The sequence below is a fragment of the Rhinopithecus roxellana genome, chromosome 19 (assembly GCF_007565055.1).
Source record: "Rhinopithecus roxellana isolate Shanxi Qingling chromosome 19, ASM756505v1, whole genome shotgun sequence".
In the NCBI taxonomy this organism is placed as follows: Eukaryota; Metazoa; Chordata; class Mammalia; order Primates; family Cercopithecidae; genus Rhinopithecus; species Rhinopithecus roxellana.
In genome coordinates, this window is record NC_044567.1 from 37,683,881 (window position 1) to 37,702,710 (window position 18,830).

Below are 18,830 nucleotides of genomic sequence, written 5' to 3' on the forward strand. Positions count from 1 at the left end.
CAGGGCGGATGGATGCAGCCAGCCAAGCTCTCCAAGGAGCTTCGGGACGCCCCAGGACTTGGAAAAGCCCCAGAGTGCGCCCCTTGGGGGAAGGGTAGCTCGGGACCTCGAGGCGGCTAGAAGTCCAGGGCGTTGCCAGGTAGCAGAGTTGCTGCTCGGGTGTGGACAACTAAGCCAAACGCTGGGCCCTGGAAACCCTTCCAGAGCGCTCGGCCGGCCAAAGCCGGGCCACCATACCCCGGCCAACCACGCTCAGTCAGCCCCGCCCCCTGGAGCTCCGTTGCCCCTGCAGCCAGCGCCACGCGAAGTCGGCGGATCCTCCCGCCTAGGGAGCGGCGTCCCAGCCGCTACACTTGCGGAGGCCCTGGGTTGCGGGCTCCTGACAGCCCGCGAAAGCATGGCACGACCCGTGCAGCTGGCGCCTGGCTTGGGGGCGCTAGTGCTGTGCTGGCTGGAGGCGCAGAAGACTGCGGGAGCCAGGGAGGAGCCGGGCGGACGCGCGCGCGGTTTTCCGCGTCTTCCGTCGCGCGGGAACGCGCTGCTCCTGGAACGCGCTGCTCCTGGAACGCGCTGCTCCTGGAACGCGCTGCTCCTGGAACGTGCACGCGTGGCTGGCTTTCTAGGGCTGGCGGCGCCAGGCGCTGCGACCGCCGCGCGGCTTCTGCATCAGGGCAGTGGGTGAGTATGGGGCCGGGAGGGGAGGGGCGTCCCGCGCCAGCTGTGAGCTCGGAGCTCCGCGCTGCAGGGGCGAGCGCAGCCCCATCTTCTGCCACACAGGCTAGGCGCTGCTCTGAGGACCCGGGGTTGGGGTCGGGCGGCCGGTCCTGGGGGCCAAGACACCCCGGAGACGTTCCCTCCCGCTAGGACACTGCAGCTATAGTCCCCAAGGTGTGCCTGGTCGCTGCTAGGACTGGCTCCGGGCTGCGTCTGTTCTGCAACTCTTAAAGCACAGAAGGAACTTGCTACTTAGAAAAATGATGCTGTGCATAGAGAGGCTTTGGGCTAGGGGCCACTGTCTAGGCTCCACGGGGCGCTTAGGAAGGGTACCCCAGGAGAATGGCCAGAGTTTACTAAATCTGGCTGCTTTTTATTTATTAATTTTTTAACTACAGATCCGCAGTGGACAACATTCTGGTTTTCACATCCTGCAGTGTGGTGGTCTTGGGTCGAGACCTAGCAGCTTTGGGGTCGTTAACTTCTTGGGGAAAACAAACAAGTAGCGTCTCATCCTTTTAGCTAAACAGGCAGGATTCCACCTTCCCAGGCTTTTCAGACTTAGCTGTTTGTTAGATAACAGCAGCTGTTTGCCTTTATAAAATAGCTTCTCATTCGAGAAACTAAACCACTGCACCCGTGAGTGGTCTCTGACTCTGGGCACTAAACCCAGGCAGGTGTGTCAGCTCCCTGTAACAGCCTGGTTCTTACCTGCATTTATGTGAGGCTGCAAGGGCCGTTTGATGGTGTGTTGACAAGTCACCAGTTGTTCAGCGCTTAATTTTCATTCTTACCAAGGAACTCCTCTGTTAGTCCATAAATTATCCTCTTCCATCCGAGGAGAAGGAGCCACAAATAATAAACATTTGGGTGGGTGCAGTGGCTCTCGCCTGTAATCCCAGCACTTTGAGAGGCTGATGTGAGTGGATCACCTGAGTTCAGGAGTTCAAGACCAGCCTGGTTAACATGTTGAAACCCCTCAGGAGTTCAAGACCAGCCTGGCTAACATCATGAAACCCTGCCTCTACTAAAAATATAAAAATTAGCCTGGGCATGGTGGCAGTCGCCTGTAATCCCAGCTACTTGTGAGACTGAGGCAGGATAATCACTTGAATCCAGGAGGTGGAGGTTGCAGTGCCAAGATCACACCATTGCACTCCAGCCTGAGTGACAAGAGTGAAACTCCATCTCAAAAAGAAAAAAAAAGAAGAAGAAGAAAGAAAAGAAAAAAGAAGCACTTGTTTGATTTCCAAGGATTAGAAAACAGGACAGCAAGAAGCAAGCACCTGACCTACCAATACTGTGTATCATCCATTCAGAGATGGTATTACCGTGTCCCAGCAGTCAGTGCTTTAAACCTTCACTTCTCACCTACGTCCATGCTGTCTGTTCCCTCTCCTCCCACCCCAACCCCATTTTTCGTAAGCACAAAGAAGAACTCACTGCAAAACCACATATACACATTTCCTTTCCTTTTACTTGCAGGAGTGAAGAAAATACGTTTCTGGCTCTGAGAGCAGTGAGCTGAGTAACCAAGCCAAAATCCTCACGAGCGAAGAGATCTTTCAGACAGGCTCGATGAAAAACTCTTTTCAGTTCTGTGTCCTCAGTTTTTCTGGTTTGAATTGGTGGCTACATTCTCAGGCCCTCCCTAACAAAGGGTGAGCATAGAGTATATTGTAGAGAGGGAGTGGGATGCAGGGCCTGGAGGTGAAATAAGGAGGGCTTGTGCTAAGTCATGGGCCACCACTAATGCCCCAGTGAGCAGTGGTAAATGCTGGTGTCTGTGTTGGTGCTGTCTGCTGCCGTCTGAAATATGCAGCACGCGTCACCTGTTGCTCCCATTCTCTTCTGCCCAGTATGTAACGCTGCCTCATAGCACAACTCAGGATGCAGTGGACACTGTATTCTATGGGGTGTGCAACACAGTGGACATCGCCCTGGGTCGTCACCCTTGACTTGGGTCTCCTGGAATGATTTTGAGGTTTTTAGATTTTATTTTAAATTCTTTTCTTTTCTTTTCTTTTCTTTCTTTTCTTTTCTTTCTTTCTTTCTTTTTTTTTTTTTTTTTTTTTTTTTTTTTTGACAGTCTCGCTCTGTTGCTCAGGCTGGAGTGCAATGGTGCAATCTTGGCTCACTGCAACCTCTACCTTCTGGGTTCAAGGGCTTCTCCTGCCACAGTCTCTGGAGTAGCTGGGATTATAGGCGCCCGCCACCGTGCCTGGCTAACTTTTGTATTTTTAGTAGAGACAGGGTCTCACCATGTTGGTCAGGCTGGTCTCGAAATCCTGACCTCAAGTGATCTGCCTGCCTTGGCCTCCCAAAGTGCTGGGATTACAGATGTAAGCCACCGCACCCAGGAATTTTTGTTTGTTGTAATATTTGTATTTCTTTTTTAAAGCTGTGACCATGGCAAGACAGATTTTGAAGTTTTTAACTAGTCCTGATAAGAATTTGAACATTTAGCTTGGATTTGGACAAAGCCACCCATTTGGACATTTTGAGGAGCAAAATGGAGAAAGATCTTATTTGATGCTGAGTGATGGATACACATAGGGGACAAAGGGGATGCTTTTGCTTTGAATTGTGTTGCTAATTGCCGATTTCTAGGTTCATATCAAAGGAGAAGAGGCAGCTCTTGGGCTACCTTAGAGTCCTGGAGGGTGGCGAAGGCAGGAGAAGCTGCTTTCCCCAAAAGGAATTGAAAGTTTAGGTCGGCTTGCTCTCTTGCCTCTTGCAGCACTGGCTTCCAGGAGGGCAGGGAAAGAGCTGCTGTGGACTATTGAAGGTTGTTGCTCCATTCTCACGGTTATTTTGTGGGAAAGAGCAAAATGCTAGAAATGAACACAAAGAGTCAATCTGATGTCTTTGCTATAGATGTTTGTTTGTTTGTTTATCTATTTATTTATTTTTGAGATTGTGTTTCACCCTTGTTGCCCAGGCTGGAGTGCAATGGCACCGTATCAGCTCACCGCAACCTTCACCTCCTGGGTTCATGCGATTCTCCTGCCTCAGCATCCTGGTAACTGGGATTACAGGTGCCCACCACCATGCCTGGCTAAATGTTTTGTATTTTTAGTAGAGACGGGGTTTCACTGTGTTGGCCATGCTGGTCTCGAACTCCTGACTTAGGTGATCTGCCCACCTCAGCCTCCCAAAGTGCTTGGATTACAAGAATGAGCCACTGTGCCTGGCTAGATGTTTTTTTTAAAGGCTGATTTTCTGCTGCATAAAAGCATTAGGGTATAGGAAGCATTGCCGGCTAGCTCAGGCAGAAAATGCAGGGAGAGAGGGATGGTGGTCAGCTTTATAAGTCCAGCTGTGCTGCCTTGGGTCCTTCTGGATTTATGGACCTGGGACCCATCAGGTACAAGGGGGGAGCACCCTAGCGAAGCAGACAGGAGTGACCGGAACCCCAGGTGCAGATCTGAACTTAAGTCATGCAGAAGTTTATGTTTTCTCCAAGTTTTGTGCCTTTTCTCTCCGTCTTCACTCTCTACCTTACCTTTCCTCTGGTAAGAAAAAGAGTTCCCAGGCAGAGAGTATATTTCTAAGAAGAGAGACATTGAATTTTTAGCTTGATTAACAAGGGGCTAACTCTACCTTTGTGCTCCAGTCCTCAAATGTTGTATTTTTTTTCTTTTCTTTTTTTTTTTTAAGTGGAAATCAGGTCTTTCTCTGATTCCCAGGCTGGTCTCTAACTGCCGGGTCCACTTTGGCCTCCCCAAATGCTGGGATTACCAGTGTGAGCCACCACACATGGGTCAAATGTTTTGTTTTCTGTTTTTCACTAGCCAGTGACATTAACAAATGAAAGAGTGAGTTCTGGAAGCTGGAGGGAGACTGCTGCCTAACCAGCTGAGCCACTGGGGAAGGAGGTACTGCAGGGAGGTGGGATACCTGTATTTGTTTGGAAGAATCTGTTGCTACTCTGAGAATACACCTAATGGGACAGGACAGATTAATGATGGCAGCCACTTGGCCAAACAAGTTTGTTCCCTTCTCCTGAAATTTATAGCTGGGGTGTCTCCACCTGTCACCCCCAGCAGGGCCTTTCATCTTTTCTCACTGAATATAAATGCCCCAGGCCATGCCTGGTGGCTCTTGCCTGTAATCCCAGCACTTTGGGTGGCTGAGGTGGGCAGATCACTTGGGGTCAGGAGTTTGAGACCAGCCTGGCCAACATGGTGAAATGCTGTCTCTATTAAAAATAGAAAAATTAGCCTGGCATGGTGAGACATGACTGTAATCCCATCTACTTGGGAGGCTAAAGCAGGAGAACCCAGGAGGCAGAGGTTGCAGTGAGTGGAGATTGTGCCACTACATTTCAACCTGGGCAAAAGAGTGAGACTGTCTTAAAAAAAAAAAAAAGAAAGAAAGCACTGAGTGCTGGTGGCCCTTTTTAAATACTCACTTCATGAATTCATTCATGAGCCAGGTACTGTTTTAGGTGCCTCTGTGTGTTTTGTTTTGTTTTGTTTTGTTTTGAGGCAGAGTCTTGCTCTCTCACTCAGGCTGGAGTGTAGTGGTACAATCATGGGTCACTGCAGCTTCGACCTCCTGGGTGCAAATGATCATCCTACCTCAGCCTCTTGTGTAGCTGGGACCACAGGTGCGCACCACCATACCTAGCTAATTAAAAAAAAAAATGGCAGTAGAGGCAGGTCTTGCTCACTATGTTGTCCAGGTTGGTCTCAGACTCCTGGGCTCAAGCGATCCTCCTGCCTCTGCCTCTCAAAGTGCTGGGATTACAGGCACGAGCCACCTCACCCAGCCACTTCTGTTTTGGGTTTTTTTTGTTGTTTGTTTGTTTGTTTCTTTGTTTTGATATGGAGTCTCACTCTGTCACCCAGGCTGGAGTGCAGTGGGGCTATCTCAGCTCAGTGCAACTTCCGCCTCCCGGGTTCAAGGGATTCTCCTGCCTCAGCCTCCCGAGTGGCTGGGACTACTGGCATGTGCCACCATGCCCGGCTAAGTTTTTTTGTAATTTTAGTAGAGACGGGGTTTCTCCATGTTGGTCAGTCTGGTCTGGAACTCTCGACCTCAGATGATTCATCCACCTCAGCCTCCCAAAGTGCTGGAATTACAGGCGTGAGCCACTGTGCCCAGCCTGCTTCTGTGTTTCAATGCATCTTTCGTTCAGACTTGCCTCTGCTCAAGGGAAATAGAGTCAGGCTCTTTCTCCCACATCCAGTTCAAGAGGGGATAGCTGAGTGGGAGGCCATGTTCTGGAAGCTGGCTGGTTCACACCATCTTCTCCATCCCACAGTGACTCCTCTAGGTACTGCAGGTTCTGCCTTTAGTTAGGCAGGAGTTCTTTGTGCTTTGGGAGGTGCTGACGATCAGGCACATCAGGTTGGTGAAAGGGAAATGATGGGAGGATCTTCGACCTCTCCTCGTGCCCCTCTACCTGATTCCCCAAACCCCTCTGAGCATGGCCTTCCAATCACAGAGGAATATTGAGGCAAAATTACAGGTACTCTAGGAGTATAGAATGTAGTATCTGCACTAATGCCAGATGTTGACTGGTTTCAGACTCTCTCCTGGGATCTGGTTTGGGAGAGGAAGAAGAGTGCTAGGGTACTCGGTGCCTGATGCTGCCAGAATTGGGCAAGTCTCTGGACCACTGTTCTTATTTGTTCTGTGACTTAGGGAATGATGTGGTAGAGCGTATACAAATGGTGAGGAAAGGGAGTGGTCTGATTCCTATTCTGTCTTATTTCTGAAGTCCTACCTTGAATGGCAGTAGGGCATCTTGTAGCACTTCGTAGCTAATGGAATTTTGTAGGTGAAATTTATATTTAGGGAAATGCACACATCTTAAGTTTACTATTTGATAAAATTTTCAAATGCATACATGTGTGTAACCCACATTCCTAGCAGGATTAGAACATTAGAAAGTTCCCTCCTGCCCTTTCCCAGTCAGCTCTGCTTCGATTCTCAGAGAAAACCACTATTCTGAATTTTTTTTCTTTTACTTTTTCTTTTTTTTTTTTCTTTTTTTTTTTTTTTGAGATGGAGTCTCACTCTGTCACCCAGGCAGAGTGCAGTGGCATGATCTCAGCTCACTGCAAGCTCTGCCTCCTGGGTTCAAGCGATTCTGCTCCCTCAGCCTCCCGAGTAGATGTGATTACAGGCATCTGCCACCATGCCCAGCTAATTTTTGTATTTTGAGTAGAGATGGGGTTTCTCCATGTTGGCCAGGCTGGTCTCAAACTCCTGACCCCACATGATCAGCCCACCTTGGCCTCCCCAAGTGCTGGGATTACAGGCATGAGCCACCGCACCCAGCTGGCTTTATTATTATTTTTTAGATACAGGATTTCACTCTGTCATCCAGGCTGGAGAGCAATGGCGTGATCATAGCTAACTGCAGCCTTGAACTCCTGGGCTAAAGTGATCCTCCTGTGTCAGTCTCCTGAGCAGCTGGGACTACAGGCATGCACCACCACACCCAGATAAAATGTTTCCTTTTTTTGGAGAGATGGGGATCTTGCTACGTTTCCCAGACTACTCTCGAACTCCTGGCTTCAAGTGATCCTCTTCCCTCGGTCTCTCAAAGTGCTAGGATGATAGATGTGAGCCAATTGCATGCAGCCAATCCTTGGGTTTTATTATTTTATTAATTAATTAATTTTTTTTTGAGATAGGATATCTTGCTGTGTCACCCAGGCCAGAGTGCAGTGGCGTGCTTACAGCTAACAGCAGCGTTGACCTCCAGGGTTCAAGTGATCCTCCTGCCTCAGCTTCCTGAGTAGCTGGGACTACAGGCATCCACCACCACATTTGGCTAATTTATTTTTATTTTTTGTAGAGATGGAGTCTCCCTGTGTTGCCCGGACTGGTCTTAAACTCTTGGGCTCAAGCGGTCCTCCTGCTCCTGCTTCCTAAAGTGCTGGGATTATAGTCATGAGCCACCATGCCTGGCCTGTTTTTTAACACGTAAGTCACCTACCTTCTCATTGTATCATGCATTGGGCCTTTTTAATATCCTTCCCCTTATGCACATTCCTACTGAAAAACACCAGTGCAAAATTATCTTCATTTATAGGCAGCAAAACTGAGACTTGAAGATGCACTGAAAACTGTAGCTTGAAGTTTCCAGATGACCCAGAACCACTGTGGTTAGTGAAGAAAATTTGAGTTCAATTTTTCTTTCTTTGCATGGAGTCTCACTCTATCACCCAGGCTGGAATACGTGGTGCGATCTTGGCTCACTGCAACCTCTGTCTTCCGGGTTCAAGAGATTCTCCTGCCTCAGCTTCCTGAGTAGCTGGGACTACAGGCATCCACCACCACATTTGGCTAATTTATTTTTATTTTTTGTAGAGATGGAGTCTCCCTGTGTTGCCCGGACTGGTCTTAAACTCTTGGGCTCAAGCGGTCCTCCTGCTCCTGCCTCCTAAAGTGCTGGGATTATAGTCATGAGCCACCGTGCCTGGCCTGATTTTTAACACGTAAGTCACCTACCTTCTCATTGTATCATGCATTGGGCCTTTTTAATATCCTTCCGCTTATGCACATTCCTACTGAAAAACACCAGTGCAAAATTATCTTCATTTATAGGCAGCAAAACTGAGACTTGAGGATTCACTGAAAACTGTAGCTTGAAGTTTCCAATGACCCAGAACCACTGTGGTTAGTGAAGAAAATTTGAGTTCAATTTTTCTTTCTTTGCATGGAGTCTCACTCTATCGCCCAGGCTGGAATACGTGGTGCGATCTTGGCTCACTGCAACCTCTGTCTTCTGGGTTCAAGCGATTCTCCTGCCTCAGCCTCCTGAGTAGCTGGGATTACAGGCATGTGCCACCACGCCAGGCTAATTTTTTGTATTTTTAGTAGAGATGGAGTTTCACTGTGTTATCCAGGATGGTCTCAATCTCCTGACCTTGTGATCTGCCTGCCTCAGCCTCCCAAAGTGCTGGGATTACAAGCATGAGCCACAGCGCCCCACCTTTGAGTTCAATTTTTTACACTGCCATTTATTAGCTGTATGTCCTTGAGCTAGTGACTTAATCCCTCTGAGCTCCATTGTCTACATGGGTACAAATGAGGACACAATAGCCCCTTTGCAGGTTGTTTTGAAGATAAGGTACCTGAGAGCCTTCAGCCTGTGCCTGGTTCAGAGTCAGCATCAGGAAAACAACAAACAGCAGGCAACTTCCAGCATAGAGGGAGAAGAGAATGGGTCTCTGGATTCTTGTTCACTAGACAAACCTGTCTCTGTTAAGGCCTGTGCTCATCATTGCTTGCCTGGCATATACTTATATTCAAGACCTCTGTCTGTCCTTCTGTCCTGTCCTTCCTGCTTAGTGCTAGTCACGTCCACAGCCGTGTGTTGTCCTGTGCCTCAGCACAGGTCCCAAGGGGTGCCTGGTGCCAGAAAAGGAGCCTGTACAGGGATTCTGAGGCCTGAGTTTGAAACCAACCCTGCTGCTAAGTTGCTGGGCGCCCCCCAGCCTGTCCTCTCACTTCTCTGAGCCTCTAGTTCTTTAGATGTGAATGGCTTCCTGCTCACTTTGACTCTGTTGACTGGCTAAACCTTCCCACCTAGCTTGGCTGTGGCCTCTCCTGAGTCAGCCTCCCAGTCATCTGTGTCAGGAGGCCCCGGGAAGAACAGACAGAAGCTCACACCGAAGTTGCTTAAGATATTTTCCACAAACAGGGGAAGTAGCCCTTCCTCTTAGTACTGCCCAGACATCTTGGTTCTCTAATATCATTCCCCCTTCACCAAGAATCTGAAGCTACATGGTTGTTGAAGCAGCCACACCATACTGGGCTTCCCTTGTGCTTGCAGTCATTTGTTAGGTATGCATTGAGCATTTACCCTGTGCCCAGCCTGACCGGTTATTCCATACAAAGGGGCAAAAGGCTCATGCCCTGACCTCAAGGAGCCATAGTCTAGGGACCAGATGGATGAATAAGTGATACACAGTTATGGGGAGCAATAAAAGGATAGCAGATCAAGAATCCCATGCATATGTGTATGTGTATTCAAGGAAGACTTCCTGGAGGAAGTGATGCCTCAAGATACGCAGAATAAGTAGATGTTAGCATAGTGAGAAGCACATTTTAAGTTGAGAGGGAGGGCATGTGTCCCAGTTGTATGACCCACATGGGGAACCACAAGCTTCTGGGTGCAGCTGGAGCATGGAGTGGGAGGTGGACATTGGCACAAAGGGCCTGCAGAGGGGCTGACGTGGAATGGGTCCTGAGTACTCTACTCATGCATCTGAGCCTGAGGCCACTGAAGAGTATTATGCAATAAAGTGCATGTATGTGATTATATTTATAATCCTGTTTACATGATATACATGGTAGGTACTTCCCAGCCTGAAGTATGCATTATCTTTCATCAGTGGTTGTCTGGAATGGTGGTGCCTTGGAAGGGTGATGTAAGCCCCCATGGGCCTACCAGAGTGCCCATAGTGCTTGTTCAGTGGCAGATCTGATATCTGAGAAAGACCTCAAGAGCCATGCAGGACACCTAGGATCTTGTCACTAAGCAGCTGAGTGACCAGCTTCTCATCCAGTCCTCTTGGGGCCTTGGTTGCCTCATGTGTTGGCGAGTAATCCACCTGCCCTTTCTACTGCACAGATTTGGCATCGGACTCCAATAAGATACCATCTATACGAACAATTCGAAAAGTGCACAGTACAAACACCAGCATGTCTTTACATCTATTTGTGCCTTCCTTAATTTATTTCCTCAGTGTTTATAGTTTTCAGCATGCCTGTGTTTTACGTCCTTAGTTAAGTTTATTCCTAAGTATTTTATTCTCTTTGGTGATGTTGTTAATGGGATTGTTTTCATTTTGTTTCTTTTTTTTTCTTTTTTCCTTTTTTGAGATAGGGTCTTGCTGTGTCACCCAGGTTGGAGTGCAGTGCTGTTATCATGGCTCCCTGCAGCCTCGACCTCCCAGGCTTAAGTGATCCTCCCATCTCAGCCTCTCCAGTAGCTGGGACTACAGGCAGGCGCTACCACACCTGACTAATTTTTGTATTTTTAATAGAGATGGTGTTTCACCATGTTGCCTAGGCTACTGTTGAACTGGGCTCAAGCGATCCTCCCGCCTCGGCCTCCTAAAGTGATACGATTATAGGCATGAGCTAGGATTGTTTTCTTAATTTCCTTTGTGGATAGTTTATTGTTAATGTTTAGAAATGCAACCAATTTTATGTTCATTGTGTGTTCTGCAACTTTACAGAACGTATTAGTTCTAACAATTTTTGTGTGTGGCGTCTTTGGGATTTCCTATGTAAGATCATGTCATCTGCAACCAGAGATGATTTTACTTCTTTTCTGAGCTGGATGTCTTTTATTTGTTTTTCTTGCCTAATTCCTCTGGGTAGGACTTCCAGTACTGTGTTGAAAAGAAGTGGCAAGAGTGGGCATCTGTGTTTTCTTCCCAGTCTTAGAGGAAAAGTGTTCAGTTTTTCACTGTTGAGTATGATGTTAGCTGTGGGCTTTTCACATATGACCTTTATTGTGTTGAAGTAATTTCATCGCATACCCATGGATTGGGAGTCTTAGTATTTTGTAAATGTTCATACTCCCCAAAGTGAACTACAGATTCAATGCAATCCCTATCAAAATCCCAACAGCTTTTTTACACAAATAGGAAAAACAATTCTAAAATTCATATGGACTCACAAAGGATCCCAAAATAGCCAAAACAATTATTATTATTTGAGACAGGGTCTTGCTGTGTCACGTAGGCTACAGTACAACAGTGCAGTCACAGCTCACTGCATCCTTGATGTCCTGGGCTCCAGCGATTCTCCCACCTCAGCCTCACAAGCATCTGGGACCAGAGGTGCGTGCCACCACACCTGGCTAATTTTTAATTTTTTTGTAGAGACAGGGTCTCGCTCTTTTACCAAAGCTGTTCTTGAACTCCTGGGCTCAAGCAATCCTCCCGCTTTGGCCTCTGCCAGAAATGGCTTTGAGAAAGAAAAACACAGCTGGGAGTCTCTCTGGCTTGGGGGCTGCCTGAAAAAAAGAACAGTAAAAAACAAAGCTTGAAGCATCACACTTCCTGATGTCAAAATACGTTACAGGCTGGGTGTGGTGGCTCATGCCTATAATCCCAGCACTTTGGCAGGCCAAGGCGGGTGGATTACCTAAGGGCAGGAGTTTGAGATCAGCCTGGCCAACATGGCAAAACCCCATTTCTACTAAAAATACAAAAATTAGCCGTGCATGGTAGTGGGCACTTGTAATCCCAGCTACTTTGGAGGCTGAGGCAGGAGAATCACTTGAACCCAGGAGGCAGAGGTTTCAGTGAGCGGAGATTGCACCACTACACAGAGTGAGACTCCATCTAAAAAAAAAAAAGCACACACACAAGCAAAACAAAAAACAAAATGTATTACAAAGATTTAGTAATTAAAACATATGTTACCGCATAAATACAGATAAATACAGCAATGGAACAGAATAGAGAGCCCAGAAATAAACCCACACATATACAGTCAACTGATCTTCCCTGAGGGTTCCGAGAACACACAATGGGGACGAGAGGGTCTCTTCAAGATATGGCCCTGGGAAAACAATCTCCACATGCAAAAGAATGAAATTGTACCCTTTTCTTACACCATCCACAATGAGCAACCCAAAATGAGTTAAATATAAGACCGGACACTAAGACTCCTAGAAAACATGGGGAAAAGCTTAATGGCATAGATCTTGACAGTGATTTTTTAGATACAACACCAAAAGCATAGGCAGCCAAAGCAAAAATAGAGAAGTGGGACTAAGTACAAGCACCAAATATTTATTTTATTTCACTTTATTTTTGAATTTTTATCTATTTATTTATTTTGAGACTGGGTTATGAGCCTGGCTAATTTTTGGTTTTTGTTTTTTGTTTTTGTTCTTTTTTGGTAGAGATGAGGTTTCACCATGTTGCCCAGGCTGGGCTCAAGTGCTGGGATTACAGGCATGAGCTACTGCTTCTGGCCCAAGCACCAAATATTAACAGTGGTTATTTTGTTTTGTTAATTAATTAATTAATTAATTTTTGTTTCTTTTTTTGAGACAGAGTCTCATTCTGTCACCCAGGCTGGAGTGCACTGGTGTGATCTTGGCTCACTGCAAACTCCACCTTCCGGCTTCAAGCGATTCTCATGCTTCAGCCTCCCAAGTAGCTGGGATTACAGTTGTGAGCCACCACGCCTGGCTAATTTTTTGTATTTCTAGTAGAGATAGGGTTTTGCCATGTTGCCCTGGCTTATCTTGAACTCCTGAGTTCAGGTGATCTGCTGCCTTGGTCTCCCAAAGTGTTGGGATTATGGACATGAGCCACGTGCCTGGCCAACAGTGGTTATTTTATCTCTGGTGTGGAGTATGGCTGTGGGGGGTGTGTGAACCTGTGCACATGCACTTGTAAATGTTTCTGCTTTTTGCTGTTTTGTTTGTTTGTTTGTTTGTTTTGAGACAGTCTCCCTCTGTTGCCCAGGCTGGAGTACAGTGGTACGATCCTGGCTCACTGCAACCTCTGCCACCAGAGTTCAAGCAATTCTCCTACCTCAGCCTCCTGAGTAGCTGGGACTACAGTTGCCTGACACCATGCCCAGCTCACTTTTGTGTTTTTAGTAGAGACAGGGTTTCACCATGTTGGTCAGGCTGGTCTTGAACTCCTGACCTCATGATCCATCCACCTCAGCCTCCCAAAGTGCTGGGATTACAGGCATGAGCCACCGCACCTGGCTTATTTTTGATTTTTAAATGTATATTACTTTTAGTACCTTTTATTTTAATTGGAGTTTTGCTTGATGGGTTGCTCCTGTGACACATTCCCATAGTATGAAAGGATATACAGGAAAAAGTCTCTCATTTCCCTATCCCAGTCACTGACTGCTTTTCTCTGGAAATGGCTGCAGTGACCAGTTTTCCAATCCTTCCATAGATAGTTTATAAATCTACAAATAATATGGATAGACATATCTGCCTCCATTTTTACATAAATGTTAGCATATTACATGTATTATTTTTTCTTGGAAACAAGTTTTCTTAAGTCATTAAAAAATCAATGTATAAGTGCAAGGAAGTTAATAGCATTGTTCTAGGGTGCAGAAACACTAGTTCTGTAGGATATAAGTAGGGATTACATGAAAGAGAGTCTCCTAGTTGAGTGTGTTTGGAAATCACGTTTAAACAGGTTTCATGAGTGCAAAGGCTTCAGGAGACCTTGGTATGCTGGTGGTCTCCATCCAAGAGGCAGGAGAATAATCTGAATGCTCCAATCTCTTTCCACCAGTGAAGCCCATTTTTGCCAAGCTCCTTGTGGGTAGATGTTGGAGACGTTCTTGGGAAGCTCTGGGTCCCTTCGGAATATCTTCCTGTGAGAGGAGCTGATCATCTTGTCCATGAGCCCAGGGCCCACCTGACAGAGAGCCATGTCTCAGAGCCCTGTTGTGGAGTGGACAGAGATCACAGTAAAAACTAACCACATCCCGCACCCAGGGAGGTGTGTGTGTTGGAGGATCATGGAAAGAACCCTAGACACGGAGTCTGGGCCATCTGAAGAGTATTACCGTGTGACCTGAGGCAGAGCAGTCCTCCCCTTATAAATGGCAGCCACCATGCTTGCCTTGCTCCAAAGTTGGTGGCACTGGGATGCAGAAATGCCCTGTTTGAAGATGTTATTCCCCCAACCTTCAACCCCACGGTGGAGGTTTCAGGAAGGGGCAGAGTTTGGACATCCCATAGGTTCATAGGTTTCATAGATCATGTTTTTCCAGTTTGGTCTCGAACTCCTGGTCTCAAGCAATCCTCCCATCTTGGCCTCCTAAAGTGCTGGGATTATAGCCATGAGCCACTGTACCTGGCTGAGATTTTGGTGATTATATATAGATTATGTATAACATTTATCAACAGGTCTGTGGACATGTTTTCATTTCTCTTGGGTGAATACCCAGGTGTGGATTGGAGATCTGCTTTTCAAAATGATTGTACCACTTTGCAATCATGCCATCAATGAATGAGAATTCCAGTTCAGCATTTCATATTATCAGTATGTTATTATTTTGTTTATTTATTTTTTTTGAGATGGAATTTCACTCTTGTTGCCCAGACTGGAGTGCAATGGAGCAACCTCTGCTCACTGCAACCTCTGTCTCCCTGGTTCAAGAGATTTTTCCTACTTCAGCCTCTGGAATAGTTGAGATTACAGGTGACCATCATAATGCCCAGCTAATTTTTTGTATTTTTGGTAGAAACAGAGTTTCTCCATGTTGGCCAAGCTGGTTTTGAACTCCTGACCTCATGATCCAACCACCTCATCCTCCCAAAGTGCTGGGATTACAGGTGTGAGCCACTGCGTCCAGCCTATTTTATTATTTTTGGCTGGACTAATAGTTGGATAGTGGTAGTTCATTGTGACTTTAACTTGTATTTCCCTAATGACTAGTTAGTTGAGCATCTTTTCATGTGTGCTTATTTGCCATGTCTGGATCTTCTTTTCTTTTCTTTTTCTTTTTTTGAGATAGAGTATCACCCTTGTCGCCCAGGCTAGAGTGCAATGGTGTGATCTTGGCTCACTGCAACCTCTGCCTCCCGGGTTCAAGTGACCTTCCTCCTTCAGCCTTCTGAGTAGCTGGGATTTTGGGTGCCTGCCACTACACCCAGCAAATTTTTGTATTTTTAGTAGAGATGAGGTTTCACCATGTTGGCCAGATTTGTCTTGAACTCCTGACCTCAGGTGATCCACCGCACTCGGCCTCCCAAAGTGCTGGGATTATAGGCATGAGCCACCATGCCTGGCCTGTATCTTTTTTAATAAGTGTCTGTCAAAATGTTTTGTCTATGAAAAAAGTTTTTTTGTTGTTATTAAAAGGAATTCTTCATATATTTTAGATACAGGTCCTTTGTCAGATATGCGTTCTGCAAATGTTTTTTCCCAGACTGTGCCTTGTCTTTTTTTTTTTTTTAATATTTATTATTTATTATTTATTTATTTATTATTTATTTATTTTTGAGATGGAGTCTTACTCTGTCACCCAGGCTGGAGTGCCGTGGTAAGATCTTTCCTCACTGCAAACTCCACCTCCTGCTTTCTATTGATTCTCCTGCCTCAGCCTCTCAAGTGGCTGAGACTACAGGTGTGCACCACCACACCCGGCTAATTTTTGTATTTTTAGTAGAGACAGGGCTTTGACATGTTGGCCAGGTTGGTCTCAAACTCCTGACCTCAAGTGATCCACCCTGTCAGCCTCCTAGAGTGCTGGGATTATAGGTGTGAGCCACAGTGCCTGGACAGCTTGTCTTCTTAATTTCTTACCAGTGTCTCTTGAAGAATAAACATTTTAATTCTTTTTTCTTCAAGACAGAGTCTTGCTCTATCACCCAGGCTGAAGTGCAGTGGTGTGATCATGGCTCACTGCAGCCTCAACCTCCCAAGGCTCAGGTGATCCAAGTAGCTGGGACTACAGGTGTGTACCACAACACCTGGCTAATTTTTGTATTGTTATTTTTATTTTTTAAGAAGGAGTTTCACTCTTGTTCCCCAGGCTGGAGTGCAATGGCAAGATCTTGGCTCACTGCAACCTCCACCTCCTGGGTTCAAGTGATTCTCCTGGCTCAGCCTCCTGAGTATCTGGGATTACAGGTGCTTGCCGCCATGCCTGGCTAATTTTTGTATTTTTAGTTGAGACGGGGTTTCACCATCTTGGCTGGGTTGGTCTCGAACTCCTAACCTCAGGTGATCCACCTGCCTTGTCCTTCCAAAGTTCTGGGATTATAGGTGTGAGCCACCGCACCCAGCCCCAATTTTTATATTTTTAGTAGTGATGGGATTTCACTACGTTGCCCAGGCTGGTCTCAAACTCCTGGGCTTAAGTGATCCTTCCACTACAGCCTCCCAGAGTGCTGGGATTACAGGCGTGAGCCACCATGCCCACCCCTACTTTGAGATTTAACATTTAAATCTATGGTGCATTTCATGTAAATTTTTGTATGTGGTACAAGTTATGGATTGAAGTTATTATTATTATTATTTGAGACGGAGTCTTGCTGTGTCACCCAGGCTGGTGTGCAGTGGTGTGGTCTCAGCTCACTGCAACCTCTGCCTCGTGGGTTGAAGTGATTCTCCTGCCTCAACCTCCTGAATAGCTGAGAGTACAGGTGTGTGCCACCATACCTGGCCAATCGTTTGTTTGTTTTTTGTTTTTGTTTTTGTTTTTGTTTTTGTTTGAGACGGAGTCTCACTCTGTCACCCAGGCTGGAGTGCAGTGGCCGCATCTCAGCTCACTGCAAGCTCCGCTTCCCGGGTTTACGCCATTCTCCTGCCTCAGCCTCCCGAGTAGCTGGGACTACAGGCGCCCGCCATCTCGCCCAGCTAGTTTTTTTTTTTTTTGTATTTTTTAGTAGAGACGGGGTTTCACCATGTTAGCCAGGATGGTCTCGATCTCCTGACCTCGTGATCCGCCCATCTCGGCCTCCCAAAGTGCTGGGATTACAGGCTTGAGCCACCGCGCCCGGCCTGTTTTTGTTTTGTTTTTTTTTTTTGTATTTTTAGTAGGAATGGGATTTCACCATGTTGGCCAGGCTAGTCTCGAACTCCTGACCTCAGTTGATCCACCTGCCCTGGCCCCCCAAAGTGCTGGGATTACAGGAATGAGCTACCACTCCTGGACAGAGGTTGATTATTATTATTATTATTATTATTATTATTATTATTATTATTTTCCATATGATGTCCAATTCTTCAGGAACTCCCTTGTTGAAAAGACTGTCCTTTCTCCATTGGATAACTCTGGCTTTTTATCAAATAGCAATTGACCACATGTGTGGGTGTATTTCTAGACTGTTCTTTTTTCTTGATCAGTACACCTGTATGATGTGTTTTCACCAGTACTACAGTGTTTTCATTACTGTAGCTGTTTAGAAATCGGATATTCTGAGTCCTTCAAGTTTGTTTCTTCTTATTTGGTTATTATTTGTCCTTTGCCTTTTCCATGTAAACTTTAGAATCAACTTGTCCATTTCTAAAAAAAAAATCTGCTTAGATTTTTATTAGGATTGTGCTAGTGCTTGCTTTGGCAGCACATATACTAAAATTCAAATGATATAGAGAAGATTAGTGTGACCCCTGTGCAAGGATGACGTACAAATTCATGAAGGGTTCCAGTGAAAAAGAAAAGGATTATGTTAAATCTAGAGATTAATTTCGGGAGAATTCACAACTTAACAATCAATATTGGGTCTCCTGAGCTATGGAGGCAGTGTATGTCTCTAGTAAATCTTTGTTTCTAATTCTGTTCCAAATGTACATTTTGACCTTTAAGTTCCTGAGTCTTTGAACACCTTCTCTGAAACAAAATGCCTTCCAGATAGCAAGGAATAAGCAGTGAGGGGCTTGAAAAAGCCAGAAAATGGGAACCTCAGTAGACTCATTTAAATTCTGCAGAGGCACATGACACTAAAGATCAAAAAGGAACAAATCCCTTGAGGAGAATTAGAACATCTGAATCAACTGAGGGCAAAAATATTTTGAACAGCAACAAAAGATGACCCCAGTATAAGTTTAAAGAGCATCAGCAGACACTTGTTATTATGGTGGCTTGGGATGTGGGGGAGTTTGTTTCATTGGGTTGGGGGTGGATTTGGGGATTGGAAGGTAGAAGGTTTTTTCTTTTTTGTTTTTGTTTTGAGATCACTGTGTTGCCCAGGCTAGAGTGCAGTGGTGTGATCTCAGCTCGCTGCAACCTCCACCTCCCAGCTTCAAGCGATTCTCCTACCTCAGCCTCCCGAGTAGCTGAGATCATAGGTGTGCACCACCATGCCCAGCTAATTTTTGTATTTTTAGTAGAGATGGGATTTCACAATGTTGTTGGTCAGGCTCATCTCGAATTCCTGACCTTAAGTGATCCACCTGCCTTGGCCTCCCAAAGTGCTGGGATTATAGGCATGAGTCACTGGACCCGACTGGAAGGTAGAAGTATTTTTTTTTTTTTTTTGAGATGGAACTTGACTCTTGTTGAAAATACACCCCTATAATTCATAATACATAATTCTGCATTGAACCCTGATTCTGTCAGGACATATGTGTGATCTTGGATAACGCATTCAACCTCCTCGACACTGAATTTTCTCAACTGTAAAATGTTTTAGA

The 18,830-nt window shown here is 46.0% G+C and overlaps 1 non-coding gene across 1 annotated transcript; it reads left to right on the plus strand.

The window, feature by feature from the left end:
• The first annotated feature begins 17,745 nt into the window (after positions 1–17,745).
• Positions 17,746–17,852, plus strand: LOC115894984. The gene has a single exon (XR_004055199.1). It is a non-coding gene; the product is annotated as a U6 spliceosomal RNA (small nuclear RNA).
• Positions 17,853–18,830: the final 978 nt, after the last annotated feature.